The sequence below is a fragment of the Hyaena hyaena genome, unplaced genomic scaffold, assembly GCF_003009895.1.
Source record: "Hyaena hyaena isolate Hyena2069 unplaced genomic scaffold, ASM300989v1 scaffold_10, whole genome shotgun sequence".
NCBI classification, from domain to species: Eukaryota; Metazoa; Chordata; class Mammalia; order Carnivora; family Hyaenidae; genus Hyaena; species Hyaena hyaena.
Genome location: NW_024080642.1, coordinates 7,142,563 through 7,165,614, shown reverse-complemented (window position 1 = coordinate 7,165,614; position 23,052 = coordinate 7,142,563). Strand labels below are relative to the sequence as shown.

General features: G+C 38.9%; 1 protein-coding gene and 1 non-coding gene across 2 annotated transcripts in view; one reads left to right on the top strand and one right to left on the bottom strand.

Moving 5' to 3' along the window:
* The window catches only part of SMG6 (SMG6 nonsense mediated mRNA decay factor), a 229,888-nt gene that overhangs the window by 121,385 nt on the left and 85,451 nt on the right, over window positions 1-23,052 (top strand). The gene's annotated exons all lie outside the window — the stretch shown is intronic.
* On the bottom strand, window positions 13,336-13,441 carry LOC120246702. The gene has a single exon (XR_005532111.1). It is a non-coding gene; the product is annotated as a U6 spliceosomal RNA (small nuclear RNA).

Here is a 23,052-nt window from a genome sequence, read left to right as displayed (position 1 = left end):
TAGGAGCTTCTCTCTCCCAAGAAGAATACCCATTTTCTGCTTTTCCAATGAAAAGTTGGAGTGAAATCCTGCTCTTCCAGTTTCAGAAGGGGGTAATGATGGGGAGTTGTAGTATGTGAGGCTGAGGACAGCTAACACAGTGTTTACATTTTGTGGAAGATGATCAGTTAGAAGAGAAACTGGGTAAGCGTGGCTTGTGCCCAAGGATCCTAGTACTGTTCTTCTGGGATCACAAGGTGAGCTGGACTCTGGAGGGTACTTTGTGGAGTCAGCTGTTGGGTTAGCTGTCTTTTGGTGCAGATCAAGGAGCCAGCTAATCAGCTGCAGCCATCCTAACCCCTGGGTTCTCATCAACTCTCCCAGTATATGATACAGCATATGATATAATGCAGCATATAATAAGTATATGATCTGGTCAGAGAAGACCACAGAACTAGCAGTCCATGCCCTCAGCCTGTAGTGGTGGCTTTACAGGCTACCCCAGGGTAGCTGCAGCTCATGGCAGCTCGAAACTAAGGTAGTCTCCACCTCAAGGACTGTGAAATAGGTATGTCAAACATAACATCTCCAAATCCATACCCTCCCGTAAATCTGGTCTGTCTTTATTCTTCTCATCTTGGTAAGTGGCAGCTTTGATTTGGGGGTAGCTTGTGTCAAAATTCTTGGACTGCTGTCTTTTTTCTCACACCTCCGTATCTGATTCATCAGCAGTTCATGTCTTCTTTACCTTCAGAATAAATGCAGAAACAACTCTTTCTTACTACCACAATCTAGGTCAAATCATTGCAATGCCTTCTGACTGATTTCTCATTCTTCCTTCCTCCTGCTTCCCAGTCTGTTTTCAGCACCACAACTGGAAAGATCTTTTTTAAACATCAGTAAGATCGTGTCACTTCTTTGTTTAAAACGTTCTGTTGGCTGCTGCTCTCACTGAGAGTAAAAGCCAACGCTTTAACAACATCCTGCAACACTTTCAATGATCTGAGACCAACTCCATCCCCCTTAACTCTGACCTCAGCTCCCACTGCTCTCCTCCTGACCGATATGCTCTAGTCATGTTGGCGTCCTTGCTGTTCCTCACACAAGCCAAGCCCTCATGTCTAAGGGTCTTTGCACTTGCTTTCCTCTTAGCCTGTAACACTCTGTCCCGAGAGAGCTGTGTGGTTCTTCCACTCCCTTCTAAATGTCACCTTGTTAGAGGGGTCTTCCCTAGCTACTTTATATAAGATATTCCCTTCCTTTTCTTTTTTTACCTTTTACTCTGCCGTGTTCTCCATTGCAGTGAAAAATAATAATTCTTGGATATCTAGCATGTATTGGTCCCCGGACTAGGTACTTCTATACAGTATTTCATGAAGTTTTCACAACAAGCCTGCCAAATAGGTATTACCCCTTTTGATTTTTTTAAAAGAGTTGACTGAGGCTCAAGAGAAGAGTGAAAAATGATGATAAATGCATACGAGTCATCTCCATGGCTGACCTAGAATATTAGTATATGGATGTCAGAGAGAATCTTTAGGAAATTTGACCCTTTAGAAACTTTAAAAAGAGATTTTCCTCAGCTTCTTGTGGTCAATACTAAGAAACATAAAACATCTCAAGGACTTGTCAGTAGCAGCAACATATGCCATTTTGTTACTGGTCCAGATTGGTCACATGTTTGGTCCTGTGTTGATGCCCAGTCAACAGACACTTACTGAGCATGTCTGTATTACACCATCTTGCACATACAACAAGAGAGATCCAGACTTGTAAGGCAAACATCCTAGTTTGGGAGGCAGTTTGTGGCATGTACAAAGACATGAGGAAGCAGCATGAGCTAATTTGAACCTTGTAATTAAGGAGGAACTCTTGAAATTTTGTTGAGCTGGTAGCATTCCAGTGAAGGCATTGCTTCAGGAGCGCTGATTTAGCATTAAAGTATCATTGTATTTCCTAAGCATGTTCTATGAAACTCTAGTTTTATAGGTTCTTAGTTGTTAGGTAAAAGAAAAAGAGTTTCATGATCATTTAAGTTATGGTAAAGTAATGGACAGAATCTAATACCGCAAGACTTATTGGAGCTTGTGATATAGTGTACACTGTGAGAATAGCCTTTACAGTGTTTCCCAAGCTTTCTTCACCCTTAATCTTTTTTGATTTATTGAACATCTTGCAGGATATATTCAGTATTCAGCCATTAAAAAAAGGTAAAGAACGTGGGTGCTGGATGAGCAAGAGGTAAGAAGACCAATAGTGGGGTTATCCAGCAGTACACTAAACAGTACAGATGAGGGTAAAAGCAGTAGAGTAGAGGTGGTTACATTTTGAGAGAAACATCACAGATATTGAAACCAACTAGAGCCAACCATGGTGGGCAAAGAAAGTGATCTTAGATCACTTGTGTGGCTGATAGGCATCTAAATTCAGAAGGCTATGTAATACATTTACCCAAGGTCATGGAGCTAGTAAAGTAGTGTAGGATTAGAGCCCTTCCTTTTCTGTAAGGCTTTAAAACCTCATGTTCTAGGGTGCCTGCTCAGTTGGTAGAGGATGAGACTCTTGATCTCAAGGTCATGAGTTTGAATCCCACGTTGGGCATAGGGGCTTACTTAAGAAAAAAATTTTTTTAATTTTATTTATTTTTGAGAGACAGAGAGACACAGAGTGAGCAATGGAAGAGCAGAGAGAGAGGGAGACACAGAATCTGAAGCAGGCCTCAAGCTCTGAGCTGCCATCCCGATGCAGGGCTCGAACTCACAAACAGTGAGATCTTGACCTGAGCCAAAGTCGGATGCCTAACTGACTGAGCCACCCAAGTGCTCCAAGAAAAAGAAATTTAATTTAAAGAGGTGCCTGGGTGGCTTAGTAAGTTAAGCATCTGACTCTTGATTTCAACTCAGGTCATAATCTCATGGTTTGTGAGTTTGGGCTCCACACTGATGGTGTCTTCTGACTGACACTGACGGCCCTCCCTCTCAAAATAAATAAGTAAACTTTAAAAAAAAGAAAAATGAAAAGAAATTAAAACAAAAAGAAACCCTCATGCTCTAATGAATGATTTGATGTCTAGGATTTGCTTCAAAATAATTTGTGGATAGGAGCACCTGGGTGACTTGGTTGAGTGTCTGACTATTGATTACAGCTCAGGTCATGATCCTAGGATCATGGGACCGAGCCTTGTATCAGGCTCCTTGCTGATCAAAGAGCCTGCTTAAGATTCTTTCTCTCTCTCTCTCCCCCCTTCTCTCTCTTAAATAAATAAACAAATAAACAAATAAATAAATAAATGATTTGTAGATAGAAGTATAAATGAAAAAAAAGAGGCCAGATATTGATTATTAAATCTGAATAATGGATGCAATTGAGTTCATTATAGTATTCTACTTTTGTGTATGTATGAAATTTTCTGTAATAACTTGTGGTTAAAAGGAGTAAAAAATAGCCATCCTGAAAGGAAGCAAAACAAAATGTGTCCTTTCTGCCACATTACAGTGCATAAGTAATTGGAAAAGTAAGTAAACTGTAATAGTAATGAAGTTAAGTTCTTGCAGGCACTAAGGCACCATGCTGAGCTGTTCACATGCATTTTCTTATTGAAACCCCAATAACCCTATATGCAGATTGGAGAAATGATAAAAAGGAAACTGTTTTAGGAGAAAGATGTTGAGTTCATATTGTGTCTTAAAGTAAAAAAAGCTTAATTATCATCTTCAAAATACATGTATGTGACTGACTTTATAGCTCTGGGTAATACTAACCAAGGATCTATTTAGCAACAGGCCCTGTCTTTCCTTAGCCTCTAAAGAGCTTTCCTAAGTTCTAGTTAGTTAATGGTACCGGTGCACTTATGTCATAAATAGATGTAAGCAGTGCTGACTCTAGCGTCCCCAGGTAGATTAAGCTTTGTGGTCCTCTTTGTCTCCCTCCCCCTGTTGTCTGACCAAGAACTAAGCGAAGAACTTTTCAACAAGCTACCACTGGAGCCACTCTGGCTCAACTGGGGAATGAATTATTGTAAGTCACATTATAAAATCAGTGTTTTAAGTTTCGTGTCACATCTCATTTGTTCTTACAGGCATCTTTGCTTTCTTTCTGGATGTAGGAGCCTAGGAAACTTCATCATTCATAAAACAGATTGTTGAGATCAAAGATGGGGCTTAAATTGTCCAGCTTTTGGCTCTTGTCTTCTTGTTTATTTGTTAAACGACATTTTTGGAGTGATGTTTGTTGTATACATAATTACCCCAAAATGTTTTAAATGGAAAATATAGAAAAGCCCAAGAGAATAAAAATCACCTGCAAACTACCACCTAAAATTAAACAGTGTTAATAGTTTAGTTTATATCCTTCCAGTCTTTTCCCCCTTGTGCTTATATGTCTATACTTACTCTTTTCTTTTCATAAAATTGGGACTGTACGGTATATGCTTTGTTCTTTTTTAATGTTTTTTGTATACTCTTTGTGTGTGTGCGTGTGCATACACATGTATATACATGTGTACACATACATATATATAGTTTTGGGAGAAATACTGCCTTTTGTCATTTGGTTGTCTGGAAAATATTTATTTTAAGTGCCACAAGTCACTAATTTATTGAAAAGCATACTTGATCCTCTATTTTCAAAGTATCAACATAAGGAATTTTTTAAAAAGCCAAAACTATTGACCCATATGTAAGATGTCGAAAGTAGGACTGCTTACAAATACGTGTTTTATTTTTCACACAATTGGATTTTGTTTCTAAATTTGTAATAATTATTGAGAATTAATTTTATATGAAGTGTTTCCAGTGCTCACCATCCGTCCTTTTACTCTATGCCTTTCCCATTTTTACTATGTTCTTTGATACATCTGTTATTCTTTTTTTTTTTAAATGTTTATTTATTTTTGACAGAGAGACAGCATGTGAGCAGGGGAAGGGCAGAGAGAGAGGGGGAGACACAGAATCTGAAGCAGACTTAAGGCTCTGAGCTGTCAGCACAGAGCCTGATGCGGGAGCTGAAGTTAGATACCTATCCAACTGAACCACCCAGGTGCCCCAATTCATATGTTATTCAAATGCAAGCAACGCTGAGGAATATTTTCATCAAAGATGACATGGATGCTTTTTAAAAATTAAGGTGACTTATGGGGCGCCTGGGTGGCTTAGTCGGTTGAGCGTCCGACTTTCGCTTAGGTCATGATCTCGCTGTTCGTGGGTTCGAGCCCCGCGTCGGGCTCTGTGCTGACTGCCAGCTCGGAGCCTGTTTCAGTCTGTGACTCCCTCTCTCTCTGACCCTCCCCTGCTCACGCTCTCTCTCTCCTAGAAATAAATAAAACATTAAAAAAAAAAAAGTTTAAAAAAAAAAATAAAAAATAAAAAAATAAAAATTAAGGTGACTTTTATAAAAATCACATTTATGTAATACACATATTTATGCAAAAGAAACAAAAATATTTAAAGTCAAAGACTAGACTCCAGAGATAACTGTTGTTAACAATTTCATATTTACCTTTTTATTTATTTTTTTAAGTTTATTTTTTTATTTTTAGAGAGAGAGAGCATGTGTAAGCGGGGGAGGGGCAGGAAGAGAGGGAGAGCAAGAATCCCAAGCAGGCTTCATGCTCAGCATGGGAGCCCCAGGTGGGCCTTAGGCTCACAACCGTGAGGTCATGACCTGAGCTGATATCAAGAGTCGGACGCTTAACCACCTGAGCCACCCAGGTGCCCCCAAAACAAGCCTTTTAATAAGCAGATATGGTTCCATCTTTGGATTAGGAAAGCTTTCGTTTATGTCCTTGTTTGCTAATGTTCTGTTTATTCTATTCTTTTCTTCATTGTCTTCTGCATCTCTTTTTCTGTCATCATTTTAATCTCATTTTGCTTTTCCTCTGCATCTCTGAAGAGCTTCCCAAGTTTATCCTTTCTGTAATTGATTTGGATTTTTTAAAAAAAATTTTTTAGTATTTATTTTTGAGACAGAGAGAGACAGCACAAGCAGGGAGGGGCAGAAAGAGAGGGAGACATAGAAGTAGAAGCAGGTTCCAGGTTCTGAGCTGTCAGCACAGAGTCTGACATGGGGCTCGAACCCACAAACCGCAAGGTCATGACCTGAGCCGAAGTTGGACACTTAACCAACTGAGCCACCCAGACACCACGATTTGGATTTTATAACGCTGATTCTACGTTTCACTGTTTCTAATTCGGTTTTTAAGGCTGCTCTTGCATTGTATGTTCTCTTACGTTATTTCCCTGTCTTATCCTATAACGTTTATATTTTTGCCTGCCTTTTCTCCAGGTCCCTTTTATCTGCCTTTATTTTGTCGTTTTTCTTTTATCATACTTCACAGTGCCCATGGTTTTAAAAATCAGATGTAAGAATGTCTTTTTCTTCATTTGAAATTTCCTCCCACAAACTGTGCTTTGTTTCTCTGTCTCTTTGTGTGCTATGCTCTCCCTTTTTTATGTTGTAGACTCTTTTCATAGGCCCCAACTTGGATTTCTGCAGTCTGATTCTGGCCATTTATATTTCTTTGAACACAGAAAGGTTTCTTTCGGTCTGGCATTTGCCCCAAAATAGGTTATGTAGATTCTTATGGGATTCCTTCTTTGTCTACGAATAATCTTTAGAATCTCCTTCTCAAGTCTACCACTAGTTGATAGAAGTTTGTATTACCAAGTCACCATGGTGAAGAGAGTGGGGAGGAGGTCAGGTGGTATGCAATCTTAACAAATGAATTTATTTTCTACATTTTCTATTCTGTATACAGTGGAGCTACTACACCAGAGCTAGTTTCTCTGTTTCACGTAAATGATACGGCAGTTTCTGACTTCCTCCCTGGAGCTGTAGCCAACCATGTCAAGAAGAGATTCTATTCTCTGGTCACTTCCTGTTTAGTATGGTAGTTTACCTTGGGCCTGTCTGAACTGCTGATTGTGAGTGGTACTGATTGTAGTGGTGACAAAGCTTCCAAGTGGTACTCTGCCTCTGCCCCCATGTCCTCACACTTTGTGGTAGATAGAATAAAGGCCCCTTAAAGATGGTCCACGTCTTAATTCCTTAAACCTGTTAAATGTTACTGTACAAGACAACAATGTCTTTGCAGATGTGATTAAGTAAGGATCTTGGAATGGGAAGACGATCCTAGGTTTCCCAGGTTGATTAATGTAATCATTAGGATCCTTTAAAAGAGGCAAGAGAATGGGGCGCCTGGGTGGCTTAGTCGGTTAAGCGTCCGACTTTCACTTAGGTCATGATCTCGTGGTTCGTGGGTTTGGGCCCCGCGTCGGGCTCTGTGCTGACTGCCAGCTCGGAGCCTGGAGCCTGTTTCAGAGTCTGTGACTCCCTCTTTCTCTGATCCTCCCCTGCTAACGCTGTCTCTCTCTCCTAGAAATAAATAAAAAAAATAAATAAAAATAAAAAAAATAAAAGAGGCAAGATTGTTAAGAGTCAGAAAAAGGAGATACGATGGTGGAACCTCGAGGTCTCAGAGAGAGGGATTTGGAGATAGTATACCATTGGCCTTGAGCATGGGGGGAGGTACCATGAGCCAAGGAATGCAAGTGGATCTAGATGCTGGAAAAGGCAGGAAAGCATATTCTCCCACAGAGCCTCCAGAACAAACACTGTCAACATGCTGTCGACTGGCAAAACTGACCACACCCTGTGAACACCTTGATGTTAGGCTCTCTGACCTTTAGAAGTGTCAAGTAATACATTATATTGCAGCAATAGGAAACTAACCTACCCTTCCATACTGGAGAATTTTGCCAGGCTATTTCTTATCTCCTGCTACTTTCTTTTTCTTTTTTAACCTTTTTAATTATGAAATGTACATGTGGAAATACATTAAACAAAAGATTGGTCACAAAGTGAAGAACTGTATAACCACCAAGCAGGTCAAGAAATAGAACAACAAAAGGGTAGTAATTATCAGTTCCGCCTCAGTTTATGTTGGAGGTCCTAGCAAGTACAGGAAGACAAGAAAAGGAAGGTGTTAAAAAGATGGTTAGGAAGGGAAAAAGTAAGCTGTCTTATTGTGCAAATAATGTAATATATACTTAGAAAATCTGAAAGAAAATAAGGATAAATTGATAGAATTAATAAGTAAATTTAGCAGAGTTGTTTGATATAAAGTCAGTATACAAAAATCAATTTCAACAGCACCTGAGTGGCTCACTCAGTTAAGCGTCCAGCTCTTGATTTTGGCTCCAGTTGTGATCTCATGGTCCCTGAGATCAAGCCTCGCATGAGGCTCTATGCTGTCAGCATGGAGCCTACTTGGGATTCTTTCTCTCTGTCTCTTTCTGCCTCCCCTGCTCATGTGCACATGTGTACACACTCTGTAAACAAACAATTTTAAAAAAAATCAATTCCATACCTATATACTAACATCAAATGAATTTTTTAAATTGATTTCTTAAAAACTAGAAAATAAAAGTGGATTTGTTATGAATGACAGCTGTCAATGGGCTCTTAATGACCTGCTTCCAGCTGTCCTCTATTCATCTGGCAGTAATTCTTTTATGATTTATGGGAGATGGATGGCATTTTCCCATTTAAGAGCTACTGACTGCTATGCATCAGGCACTATTCTGGATACCAAAACCATAGCAGTGAACACAGTAGACTAAGGAGGGATCACAGGGCATGGGGGATGGTATATTCTGTGTATTCAGTTTGGTAACTCCAGTTCAGATATTGGAAGTAGATTTATTTAACTCTGAGGCCTATACTTTTTAAGTGTTTTGTTTTTTACAAAAATAACCTTTCTTTGTATTATAAAGTAAGTGTTCATTTTAGAAATACTAGAAAAATCAAACATTAGCAATAAGGGAAAGGAAAGAAAAGAAAGAAAAGGAAAAAAAGAAAAGATTCTGTCCTGGTTGGATAGATGGACGGATAGACATATGTGAACTCTTTTTGCTTTTTAAAAGAAATAAAATCAAACTACACACACACACACACACACACACACACACACACACACAGTTTTGTAATCCACTTTGTTCACTTAGAAATAAATATGTTCTGCATACATTTCCATGTTCACCTATAACATGAATTTTAATGGCTATATTATATTAATTTGTGTGGACACACCATAATATTAGCTGAATCCTTAATCATTAGACATTTTAGGAAGCTACTGACTTTTCAGTTTTATAAATGATACCTTCTCAGGCAGAAACCTTTACATACACCTTTTGTTAGTTCATTTTTGAAGTGCAATGACTAGGTCAGGGAGGGCATGCAGATTTTTAAGACTTTTGACAGATAATGCCACATCGCCCTCCAAAAAAGGGTGTGTGCCATGTAAGCTGCAGAATATAAGAGTACAGTATTTATTTTCTAGCTTCGTCATCAAGGTTGAATGGTTTAATTTTTCCTGACTTTGCAAAAAACAATATTTCATTGTTTTGATTTTCCTTCTTTGATTACCAATAGGGTTGATTACTAAAAGTATTAATGCTTACTGGTTATATGATTGGTATTATGTTTCTTATAAACTGTCTTCTGTTCTTTGCCCATTTTATTGTTAGAATACCCATCCATTTTTTTTTCTTAATGTTTTGCAGTAGCTATATATGAATAATGTTTGAACTTTCTTTGGTTACCCTTGTATAGGAGGAGTTTTCTCTTTATATTGAATGAAATAAGAACTTTTGGAAACATGGAGAGGCACAGCATTCTATATGTAGGTAATAAGAACATGGATGTCCCTTTGTCATACCATACTAGATAAGAACTTTTGTTTGTTTTCACCCTTTGAGTCAGTTTCTCCTCCTCATACTTCCCTCTCAGTCCACAGATATCTAAAGAAGAATCATGCCCAGCCAGATATTTAGAATAAACCATGAACTGTATCTATTTCCCCTTCTGTTTTGCCTGTTTAATTTAAGGAGCCCTGGATATGGGTATAAACTTAGTAAAATTGTATGGTGTTTTTTTTGTTGTTTTGTTTTTATATTTTTATTTCTTTCTAGGAGAGAGAGAGAGAGAGACAGCGTGAGCAGGGGAGGGTCAGAGAGAGGGAGATACAGACTCCAAAATAGGCTCCAGGCTCTGAGCTGGCAGTCAGCACAGAGCCCCACGTGGGGCTCGAACCCACGAACCACGAGATCATGACCTAAGAGAAAGTCGGACACTTAACCGACTAAGCCACCCAGGCGCCCCAATTGTATGGTGTTTTGAGAAGTCCTTTGGTTTCTATCTAGCAAATTTTGTAAATGTTGTAAAACTTTTTCCCCTCCTCAGTGTAAGTGCAGTAAATACCTTGATGGGCTGCTTTATTTGATGATTCATTCCACCAGTGGCCCCTCGGCACTGACCATTTGTATTGTGTGTATCTCTGCCTACCTCATTATTGCCCTCCCTCACCTTTTTTGTGCTCTCTCTTATCTCTTTACTAATTGCTCATAAATTTATAGAATTACTGATTACTACTTCCATTTACTCCAGTACTTTCAGATTTATCAGTTACTGCCTAATTTACAAATTACGAATCTCATTCCCCAAATGGGCCCTGTTGAACTCAGCTATCTTCTGCTCATGCTGTTGATAGGTCGATGAGTAGGTGTTCTCTTTGTTCTAGTAATTTTCAAACTTTAATATTCATCACAGTCATCACAGTCACCTGAAGGGCTTGTTAAAACACCCAGTTGCTGGACCCAATCCTCTGTGTTCGAGAGGAAAAAAGATGGAAAATTGCATTTCCAACAAGTTCCCAGGTGATGTCGATGGTTTGGGTTCCACACTTTGAGAACCACTGGTTTTAGGAATTTGGTAGCTTCCAGGGTTGTAGTTATCAGGCAAAGATTTGAGCCCAGATTTCTGTTATAGTCTTCCTCATTCTATCTTTAACTTTGGAACATAGGGCATATTACCTAAGAGTTCATATACTTTGCCTCCATGTTGCCAGATAGCTTTCTGAGCTCTTTAGAAAGAAGTTATATTCAGAATGCTATACCTGTGTTTTTCCTGACTATATATGAAAAGTCACATGTCTGGTTCTCTTTTCCCAAGAGGACCCTGAGGGAACCATCTGACTTTTAGTCAGTGTCTCTCAAGTGCTAGGTACTGTTTCAGTGCTTTACATTATCTCATTTAAATGTCACAAAAGTCCCATGGGAATTTGAACTTTATGAAGGAACTTGCCCAGGATGACACAGGTAAGAATGTAGGCATCAAATCCAGGCAACTCAAGTTTAGAGCATACACTCTTAATTGACTAAAAATGCAGTAGTACAGTGGTTGAAGAAACAGTTCTAAGTACCTTCAGTTCTCTTCATAACTTTGACAGTTCTTTTATTTTCACTGGGAGCTTGACTTCCCACTGTGAGCTTGGGAATTCTTGACCTGGTTTAGGATATTATCTGATCTCTCATACTAGTTCTTGAGAATAAACAAAGAAGGAAAAGCTCATATGAGGAGAATGGATGCTCAGATTGAATTTATCTACCTGCTGCTTTCTCTCTGGGTTGGATGTTCTCCAAATCTTAGAATGCCCTGGAATCCAAAGGTACCTGAGTATCTAGAATATGAGTCTTTGGAGAGAGAACTTGATTTATTTTTCACAAACCCTTGAGAGTTCTCTAAGAGGAACTGAATATATGCACACGATGATGCCCTGGGCTCCAAACTTTGCAGCTAGGATTGTTTATAGATTAACAGGGACCCGTAAAATTGGCTGATGGGGGTAACTGATGCATAAAAACCTGAAGGTCAGTGATGGAAATTTGCCTACCTATCTATATACATACATACAAACCATCTTTGGCTCAAGACTTAATGAATATGGGCCATTATAAAAAATAAATTTGAAACAGGTAAGAGGAAAAAGTATGACACCTATAGAGAGGACTTCACTATTGACATAAACTTCTGCCTCCATACTTCCTGTCCCACCCTTTATTTTCTTTAATGTAATTCTCATATATGTAAAGGAATATTCTTTTTTACTTATAATTTTAGATAGTTGAAAAAGGTAATATTTATTTACAGTTAATACCTTTACTTTTATTAACTTGATGTATAATTTACATATAATAACATAATACATTTGAATGTACTGATAGTATATATATCCCTGTGTAATGACCACCCCAGTCAAGATACAGAATGTCTCCATCCCCCAAAATGTTCCTAAGTGCCCCTTTACAGTTAATCTCCTCAGTCCCACTCCACATCATAGGCAACCACTGATATAATTATTCTTATTAAAGATTAGTTTTGCCTATTTTAGAATTTCATATAAGTGGAATCATAACGTGTGTGCTTTTATGTCATTCTTCTTTCACTCAGCATAATCTCTATGAGATTCATCCATGTTGTGTTTTTCTAGCGATTCATTCCCTTTATTGAAGAGTAGTGTTCCGTTATATGGCTATATCGATAACATTCTGTTTATTCAATCACTTTGGGCTTGGACTTAGTTGGGTTTTTAATTTTTTACCGTTATGAATAAAGATGCTGTGAACATTAATGTACAAGTCTTTTTGTGGACATATGTTTTCATTTCTCTGGGGGTAAGTAGCTAGAAGTAGAATTGCTCAGTCATATGATTAAGTATGTTGCTAACTTCAAAGAAACTACCAACTATTTTCCAAAGTAATTGATTATAGCACATTATACTCTCACTAGCTATGCCTGAGAATTCCATTTGTTTCAGATTCTTGCCAACATTTGGTATTTCTGGTCTTCAGAATTTTAGCCCTTCTAGTAAAGTGTGACGTGGTCTCATTGTAGTTTTGTTGGCATTTGTGTAGTTAATGATGAATGTCTTTTCACGTGTTTTATTAGTACTTCATCCTCATTTGAGAAATGTCCAAATCTGTGGCCCATTTTTAAAATTTGGGATATTGATGTTTTCTTAGAGAGTGGTAAAAGTTTTTTGTGTGTTCTGTGCACAAATCCTTGTCTGATATGTGTCCTGTGAATATCTTTTTACTGTGTATGGCTAGCTTTTTTTTTTTTTTTAAGACAGAATCTTGAAAAGCAAATGTTTTTAATGAAATTCAGTTTTTTAAGATTTTCCTTTATGGCTTATTGCCTTTTCTGTTCTTTTGTTTCATTTTTGTTTTAATTTTAATGTTTATTTATTTTTGAGAGAGAGAGAGAAAGCGAGAGAGACCGTGCACAAGCAGGGGAGGGGCAGAGAGAGAGGGAAACACAAATCTGAAGCCGGCTTCAGGCTCTGCTTTATCAGAGAGCCTCTGAAGGCACCAGGTTTCTGTTGAATATTTTTTTGAAAGGCAGTAAAATGGCAACTGTAAAGGTGCCAGATGGGTAGCAACAAGGCAGGGGGAGCAGGGGAGGGACATGGAGATGTTTGAGGAGGAGGCACGTGGGGAGAAGTGAGTACAGAAATATAAAAATATGGAAGGCTTCACGAACTGCATATCATCCTTGCACAGGGGCCATGCTGATCTTCTCTGTATTGTTCCAGTATTAGTACATGTGCTGCAGAAGCAAGCACAGTATTGTACCTTTTTACACTTAACACCTACACACCTGTTCTTGTTTCCTGCTTCACACTTTACAAATGTAACAATCTTTAAACAGCATAATTCCATTTACTCGTTCCCTCTTGTTTAGTGTGATTGTCTTCTCTTTTAATTTTCATATGGTATAAACCCTACCATACCCTATTATTATTTTTATTTAAATAGTTTTCTTTTAAGTAAATTACAAACAGAAAGAAAATACAGACATTTCTATTTATCTACTTATTTACTGGTGCTTTTCATTCTTTTCAGTAGATCTAAGTTTCCAGCTGATAATTATTTCTCTTGAGCCTACAGGACACAAGCAGGTGGCTGGTGACAAATTCTTTTAGCTTTTGTTTATCTAAAAATGCCTCTCTCTCTCTCTCTCTCTCTCTTTTTTTTTTTTTTTTTCCTTTTATCTTTGGTTCTGAAGGATTTTTTTTTGAAAAACTGGATATAGAATTCTGGATTGAATTTTTTTTCCCTCTCAGCATCTTCAAAATGTGGTTCTCTTATTACTTGGCACCCACTGCTTTCTCAGGAGAAATCCACATTCATATGCCTCTCTGTATAATGTATCTTATGAGGGGAGGCTGCTTTGAATATTCTTTTTATCTTTGGTTTTCAGAAGTTTGATTGAGATGTGCACAAATGTAGTTTTTTTTTTTTACGTTATTCCTGCTTGATGTTCATTGACTCTTTTGGATCTGTAAGTTAGTGCTTTTCATCAAATTTGGAGTGTCTTCCAGTCATTATTCTTTTTTCTGTCCTACTTACCCTCTCTTCTCTTTCTGGAATTCCAATTATGTATATGTTAGAAATTTTTAGATAGTCACACACATTGTGAGGCTCTATCTTTTTTTTTTTTTTTAAATGTTTTATTTATTTCTAGGAGAGAGAGAGACAGCGTGAGCAGGGGAGGGTCAGAGAGAGAGGGAGTCACAGACTGAAACAAGCTCCAGGCTCTGAGCTGGCAGTCAGCACAGAGCCTGACGCGGGGCTCGAACCCACGAACCGCGAGATCATGACCTAAGCGAAAGTTGGACTCTTAACCGACTAAGCCACCCAGGCGCCCCTCTATCTTTTTTTTTTTAATTAAAAAAAAGTTTATTTTTGAGAGAGAGCATGCGCACACACGAGTTGGGGAGAGGCAGTGAGAGAAGGAGACAGCATCTGAAGCAGATTCTGAGCTGTCATCTCAGAGCCCAATGTGGCACTCAAACCCATCAACTGTGAGATCATGACTTGGAGGCTCTATTTATCTTTAGTGTTTTTTCTCTCTAGTCTTCCAGTTACTTAGTTTCTATTGATCTAAGTTCATGAACTCTTTCTTTGCCACTTTCAATATGTTAAACTTATCCAGTGAACTCTTTATTTCACCATTTTGCCTTTCAGTTTAAGAATTTCTACTTGGTCCTGGGGCACCTGGTTGGCTCAGTTGGTTAAGCCTCCGACTTCGGCTCAGGTCATGATCTCACGGTTTGTGGGTTCGAGCTCCACATCAGGCTCTGTGCTGACAGCTAGCTCAGAGCCTGGAGTCTGCTTCAAATTCTGTGTCTCCCTCCCTCTCTGACCCTCCCCTGCTCACGCTGTCTCTCTCTCAAAAAAAAAAAAAAAGAATTTCTGCTTGGTCCTTTTTGATAATTACTTTTCTTGGCTGCCATTTCCTATTTGTTTACTCATTAAGGCCATATTTCCCTTTAATTCTTTGAGCATCTTATTAATATTTTGGACATGTTTATAATAGTTGTTTTAATCTTTGCCTATCAATTCCGACATGTAGGCCATCTCACATTCAATTTCTGTTGCATGTAGATTGCATATACCTGTTTCCTTATGTCTGGTGATTTTTGTTTATAGTCACTGGCATTGGATAATTTGTTAGAGAGATTTCTGATCTCGTTACCTTCTTCTGGAGAGTATTGGTTTCTTGGGGGTGAGGGAATTTTTTGTTTTTGGGTTTTTTTTCCCCTTAAAAAGGCAGTTACATCACTGCTTGATCATCTTGAACTTCTGTACTCTTGGTTTCTTACATATTATTAAGGCAGCTACTTAGAAACCTAGGATGTTCCCCAAGCCCCAGTAATATGGTGATAGTCAACCGCCAAGCCCTGTCTTGCCTGTAGATTTTGTTTTAGTCTGAGTTTTAGGATCTATTAATGCAGATTTAGATTAGCTCTCATTCTAGGGTGTGGCTTCTCTGGAGATTTAGATGGTTGCCAAGGGTGTTAACAAGGTGTTAAAACCTCTTTGCTCTGGCAGTGTTGGAACTCCCACCTCCCGGATCCTGAGGCGTAGAAACACCACTGCTGGATCTCTAATACCTCTTTCTGTTCCACTCTCAACTCTGTAGCAGCTGCCTTCTGGTCACCCCGTGGTGGTCTTGGCTGCATATGTACAATCCAGCCTTTACTCCACTATTCACTGAAGATTCTCACATGTACTTCATGCTCTTTCTTTGTACAACTTCTTCCTGTCCATTTCCCTACTTGCCGATTCCAGCCCCTTCAGTTACCTCAAATTCTGCCTCTGCTTCCTCAACACAACAGGACCACCGTAATTTCCTTGGGATTCAGCTTTCTGTGTCATGGTTGAAAAATTATTCCCAAGCTGAGGACCAAGTGATCGTGGGTTCATTTTATGAGATTTTCTTCTCTCAGAGATCAGTCTTTTTTTTTCCCCTCATGAAAGGGGAACAGACTTTAATTGTAAAAAAAAAATATTTCTAGTGTTTTTTTCCCCAGTTTATTGAGAACTAATTGACATACATCGTTGTACATGTTTAAGGCATACAGCTTGATGGTTTGATTTGCATATATTTTTAAATGATTACCACAATAAGTTTAGTTAACATCCATCATCTTCTACAGATGCAATGAAAAGCAAAAAAGGAAACTTTCCCCTTGTGATATACATACAGCTGTGTTAGCTGTAGTCATTGAGCTGTGCATTATATCCCTAGTACTTGTCTTATAACTAGAAGTCAGTACCTTTTGGCCACCTTCCTCTAGTTCACCCTCTCCCCACCCCTACTTCTGGTAACCACAAATCTGAACTGTTTCCCAAAGGGTTTGGTGTTTTAGGGATCACAGTTTTGCACCGCCCGTTGTTCACTGCCTACAGTTGCCTTAGATATTTTATAGTTGTTTATGGTGAGAGGACTAGCCCAGTACCACCTGCTCCATCATGCTGAGAAACAGAAGGCAGACTGTCCTTACTTGTTAATTACAGAAGTAATCCATGTTCTCTGAAATAATATTAAAATCATATAGAACTATAGAAAATAAGAATACCAGCCCCTCTTTCCCTTCCAAAGACGATTGCTAATAACAGTGTGGTAACCATTCTTGCAAACATACATATCCAGAATATTAACTTCTCTAATAATAATGCCTGCTATGTAAACATTACTCTTTTTTGCTTAATATTCATATCTTGTACCTGTTTCTGAATCAGTACGTATAAACCTACATTCTTTTTCAAGTTGCATCATATTACATTGTGTAGATATAACTTATCCATCTTATTTTGTTGAAGTATAATTGACATACAGTGTTCTCTTAGTTTCAGGTGTACATCATAGTGACTTGATATTTTTATATATTGTGAAATCCCATGATAAGTCTAGTTCATCTGTCATCACACAAAGTTATTACAGTATTATGGACTATATTTCCTACGCAGTACTTTTCATCCCTGTGACTTACTTATTTTATAACTGGAAGTTTATACCTCTTAATCCCGTTTACCTGTTTCATCCACTTCCCTCCTCAACCCCTCACCTCTCTGGTAACCAGCAGTTCATTTCCTATATCTTTGAGTTGGTTTCTGTTTGGATTGTTCATTTGTTTTTTTTTTTTTGTTTTTTTTTAGATTCTCCACATAAGTAAAATCATCCAGTATTTGTCTTTCTCTGACCTATTTCACTATGGTAAGATTTCATTACTTATGGCTGGATGATAATCCATTGTATACATATATCACATCTTCTTTATCCAGTTCCATAGTGATGGACACTTAGGTGGTTTCTGTGTCTTAGCTGTTGTAAATAATGCTGCAGTGAACATAGGCATGCTTATATCTCTTCAAATTGGTGTTTTCATTTTCTTCAGGTAAACATCCAGAAGTGGAATTGCTGGATCGTAGGGTAGTTCTATTTTTAATGTTTTGAGGAACCTCTATAGTGGTTTCCATATTGGCTGCACCAGTATACATTCCCACCATCTGTCTTTTAGATGATAACTTAGTTATGTCCCTTTTTTGTCATCACATACAGTGCTAAAATGAACTTCTTCATACTTAAATCCTTGTATGTTTATAAGACTGTTCTTGTAGAATAGTTTCCTACAAGTGGAATTGCTTTGTCAAAAGATATACCAGTTTTACTGTTTTTACAAATACTGCCAAAGTGCCCTCCAAAATGATCATACCAATCTACACGCCCATTAGCAGTATACAAGTGTCTGGTTTTTCATACTTTCACAAATACTATGTGTTTGTAAATATTATAGCAATATTTTTAACTTCTGCTAATTTTCTGGGTTAAAAAGTGCATCTCACTTTAGCTTGCATTTGTTTACTAGTGGAATGAAGGATCTTTCTGTATACTGTCTGTTTATATTTCTTCTCTTCTGACATGCATATTTATGGCCCCGCTCCTTTTTATATTGTTATTTGTGATTGATAGGCAGCAGTTCTTATACATTGTGGAAAGTTACATTTTATTTTATATGTTGCAAATATTATCTCCTGGTTTGTAATTTGTTTTATGATCTTCTTTATATTTTTTACAGTGTACAGCTTAAAATTTTTATGAAGTCAAATTTGTCTTGTCCTACCTGACCTCTGGGTTTTCTTGTCATGCTTTCCTCATCTTTGTATACACCTGTTATTGTTCTTGCTGATCGCTTAACTAGATTTCTCTCAAAAGAAAGGTTTGTAGTTCATAAGATACACTGTGATTTACCCAGGCTACCATTGCAATTTTGGCTGTAAAGTAGGGACTGCTACTTTTAAATACTCCAAATATTCCAGAATGGCAACCATGTGGAACAAAAGATTTTGAAGGTTTGATGTTTTCATGGACAATTTTTTTGTGATATTGTTATTGTCAGTGACAGGAAAAATGAATCTTTAGCTGCCCAAGAGTAAATCCAAATGTTTCCTAACTCCCAGTAAACTCCGAAACAACCAGATGAAATCATGTAAAACGTCATTTATAGTGAATGCTTATCTAGCAGTAGATTATTTTTTTCCTTGTGCACACAGCCCCCCAAAGTAAAGAAGAGAAAAATGAGAAACTGTTCTTAATTCTAGAATGCAGTGGAAAACGTGGTTTGCATATGTGCAGCAGAAAGCTTTGGAGGGTTGGAATTGCACAACGAGTGAAGGCTGAGCAATTGCTTAATAAGACGTCCATGCTGGGGGGTGTCCTGCTCTTGTGCAATTAGGGAACTCCAGAGCTGCCTGAATAGGGGATTTCCTTTCGTTTCTTACATGCCATTTTAAAAATTCACTGTTTCCCTTCTTTTGGTGTTCATTCTTTTTTTTTTTTAATTGTTCCTTTGAATTCTTATTTGGTAGGTCTCTCCTTTTTCTAAGGGAAGAGATGAATTAGCCATACATCCATATGTCCCTACCTCTGTGACTGATCAGAAATGAACCGGGGCCAGTTTCTGCAGACAGTGGGAGGATGGTTGTTGATGGTTTAAAGATTTCTGGTTCAGCTTCTTCTCACAGTGGCAACACTCAGCTGCCTCTGCATGTTTGAAGTGTGGGTTCCTAATCAGCCAGCATTCGTTTCTTAGTACTGGAATTTTGCAGGTTTTGTAATGAGTTTTCTGAGGTTTTTGCCTGTTTTGCTTTAATGGCGACCGACACCTCCTGATGAAGATCAGCTGCAGACTTACTAGAAAGTAAAGCCAAACTTTCTTACTAGAAAGTAAAGCCAAACTTTAAGCTGAAAGCATAGGATCCAACCAGTAAGAGCCAGAGCTTTACAGTACTTGTTTCTCTCTTGGCAAAAGAAATATCTTTGTTTTCTCCCGTCTTCCCTCTAGCTTGCCCAATCATACTTGCGTTAGATAGTATTTACTTAGTAAGCATGCTTCTGATTCTGCTCCTCTTCCCCTTACCTTTGTGCTGGGGGTACTAGACTCTCTTTTCTCTCAACTTTGCTCTGTTCCAGGGGAACAGGAGAGGTAGTTGGGTCTGAGTGCCAGGAAAGCAGAAGTTAAGTATGTGGATTTCATAGCCGCATGTATGAGTGTTTGTGGGGCAGGGAACTTCTAATGGAAAACATTTGTGTTGCATCGAAAACAGAGCAAGGCCTGGTTAGAGTCTGTCTGCTCTGTCTGTCAGTCTGTTCCCCACCAGCACTAGTCATTGTTCTCCTGGGAGTCTCAGGCGTATTGTGGTTTCTTCTGCTCTTGCTGTCCTCTAATCTTGCCAGAGTTTTTGTGTCACGGGTGGCCCCATTCGCAGTTTGGAGCAAGGCTGCAAGGGCGGTGACTAATGGCTCTGAAGGCACTCGAGCCCGCATACTGGCGTGGAGACCCTTTCTAGGGTGAACCTGAGGAGAGGGAAGGGTGTCCAGCACAGATGGAGAAGGGTGCTTACACTCGTCCACATGGTGTTTTAGGCCCTGCTTTTAGTTCTAGCACAGCACAAACCGGAGAACGGAGACCAGAGGCACAAGCTTACTGTTTGGGCTTGCCGTTTCATTTGGAAATGCTCCGTAAGGGACGCACCTGGATGCCCAAGCTTGTCTCTGAAGGGCTGATATCAATCAGGTTGTGTGGCTCGATCCCCTTTGGGAAATAGAGAAGAGAAAGTGCTCATTTCCCTGAGGATAGTGTCACTCCAAGATATGAGGGGCCTGTAACTTGAGCTGCTTCTTTTTTTCCCTTCCAGACCCTCTGAAATTCACATTTGTTCATCATTTGAAAAGAACGAAAAAAAGAAAGAAAACAAAAAAAAAAAAAAAAAAAAGCAGCAGCTCAAGAGTTTTCTGGGTCCCCAAGAAGGCACTTTACCAATGTGGTTTTCACATTTTCAGGTTTTTGGCTGGTGAATAAGATTGAGCAGAAATGCTTCTTCCCCTGATAACAATACATTCAGATGCAGGATCAGGAGCGTGTGGATTAAAACCAGACGGTGGATGATTAATATTTTTGCTTATAGAGGTGGACATGGCAGCTTCCTCCATTTAAATGAAAAAGCTCCTTCTCTGCATTTGTATGTGTGCATATCCTTACATGCTTGGGCTCTTCGGAGGCAGGAGCTAAGAGTTTCTAGTTCAGTTATACTTTCCAAGTGCCCTTTCCTTCCTCTCGCCTGAAGCACCCAAGAAGTACTAGAAGGATTAAGCTGTGAAGCAGAGGTGTGAAGATAAGCTACTAAAACGAGAGCGGGAATATGCTCTCTTTTCCAGGCTGACTGCTTTCACAGCTCTCCAGGCACTGATGGAACACACATCTTTAGCCACTCGACCTTCTCGCTCCCTGTGGACCTGTGACCACATTATAAGAGGTATAATTTTTCTTTGGAAAGATCGCCTCTTTGGAGGTGCCCATCCCCATGATTTCACTATTAGATAATGATGCTATGAAAAGAAACTTTATTATTACAGGTATACTTTGTTTTTTTGACCTCACTCACTGACAACACAATCGAGATTTCTTGGAGAATACTTTTAATTAGAGCTTGGCAGGTGTTTATTATTATTTTTTTTAATGTTTCAGGATTTAGTTTTATATTAGGTTCTGTGTACATTAACCCATTCAGACCAAGAGGACTCCAGTTAGCATAAACCTCTGATTTCCCTCACAACCTTTAAGCTTGCATCTACTTTGTCCTTTGTAGAAACAGAGATCTCTGCCCAAAGGAAACAGGAAATGAAAGGGATGGAGGAAAATCAGGCTGGGACTTGGTATCTTTTTATCTGTGTTAAAGAAGATTGCATTGTCTCTGCAACAGTGAAAAGTGTTGGGGACAAAGAGTATATATAAAGTTCCTTTTATGCCAACAGAAATCTGGGTGTTTTAATGTTGCCTCCAATTTCAGGGTGAAAATGGGCTCTGGGTCAGCCCTGTCACACTTAAGCTGCATGCATTCCCAGTTGTCCCCAATAACAGAGTGTGGCAGTGTTTCCTTAGTCATCCCCATCCCCAGAGACCCAAATATGTTTGTTTATAACATTAAAATCCACTCTTTGTGGGGTACCTGGGTGGCTCAGTTGGCTAAGCATCTGACTTCGGCCCAGGTCATGATCTCATGCTTTGTGAGTTTGAGCCCCACGTCAGGCTCTGTGCTGACAGCTCAGAGCCTGGAGCCTGCTCTGGATTCTGTATCTCCCTCTCTCTGTGTCCCTCCTCCCCCCCAAATAAATATTAAAAAAAGTTTTTAAATCCACTCTTTGTTACACAGTTTCTGACAAACATACAGTCATGTAACTGTCACCACAGTTAAGATACAGAGCATTTCCATCATGCACAAAAACTCCCCTCATGCAACCAACCCCTCCACCCCATGTCACCTCTGATCTTTTTTTCTGTGATAGGGGTAACTTTGTCTTTTCCAGAATGTTATATAAATAAAACCAGATAGTAGTTAGCTTTCTGAGCGTTCATTCACTTAGCATAATGCATGTGAGATTCATCCATGCTGTTGCCTAGATCAGTAATCCATTCTTTTTTGTTTCAGAGTAGTATCCTGTTCTATGAATAGACCACAATTTGCTTATCCATTCACCAGTTGATGAACATTTGGGTTGTTTGCAGTTTGGACGATTATGGATAGAACTACTACAAACATTTCATGTATAGGTTTTTATGGGAACTTAAGTTTTCATTGCTCTTGGGTAAATAGCTAGGAATGAATGCATGGGTCAGTTGGTAAGTGTATGTTTCATTTTGTTACATACTGCCAAACTTTTCCAAGGTGGCTGTACCATTTCACATTCCCACCAGGCGTGTATGAGAATTCAGTTCATCCACAGCCTTGCCAGCACTTGATTCCACATCTTGTGTGTGTGTGTGTGTGTGTGTGTGTGTGTGTGTGTGTGTGTGTGTTTAAGTCATTCTACTAGATATCTCATTGTGGTTTTAATTTGCATCTCTCTGATGGCTAATGATGTTGAGCATCTCTTCATGTGTTTATTTGCCCTCTGTATATCTTCAGTAAAGTGTCTTCAGATCTTCTGCCTATTTTTAAATTGTATTGTTTGTTTTCTGACTGAGTTTTGAGAGGTCTTTATATAATCTGGATGCAAGTCCTTTGTCCGCTATATATGTGTCATAAATATTTTCTCTTGGTCTAGCTTGTCTTTTCACTTAGAGACTAGGTTTTGACTGATTAAATGCCGAGAGCTAGAGGTTTCAGGCTCTCTTGGTAGAGGAAAGTAAGGAAATCGAGATCTTAGTCAGCAGAAAGAAGTGAAGACCACCCCTTTTGAGGCTGTTTATTTAAAATAAAAGGGGGAGGACGGGTGGGCCAAGATTGAATTGTGCAGACAGATGTCTGAAGCTTTTTACAATTCCTTCTCTCTCTCTCCTGTCCCTACCTACGATGTGGATTCGGGGCTCTTACCTTCACCTGGGTT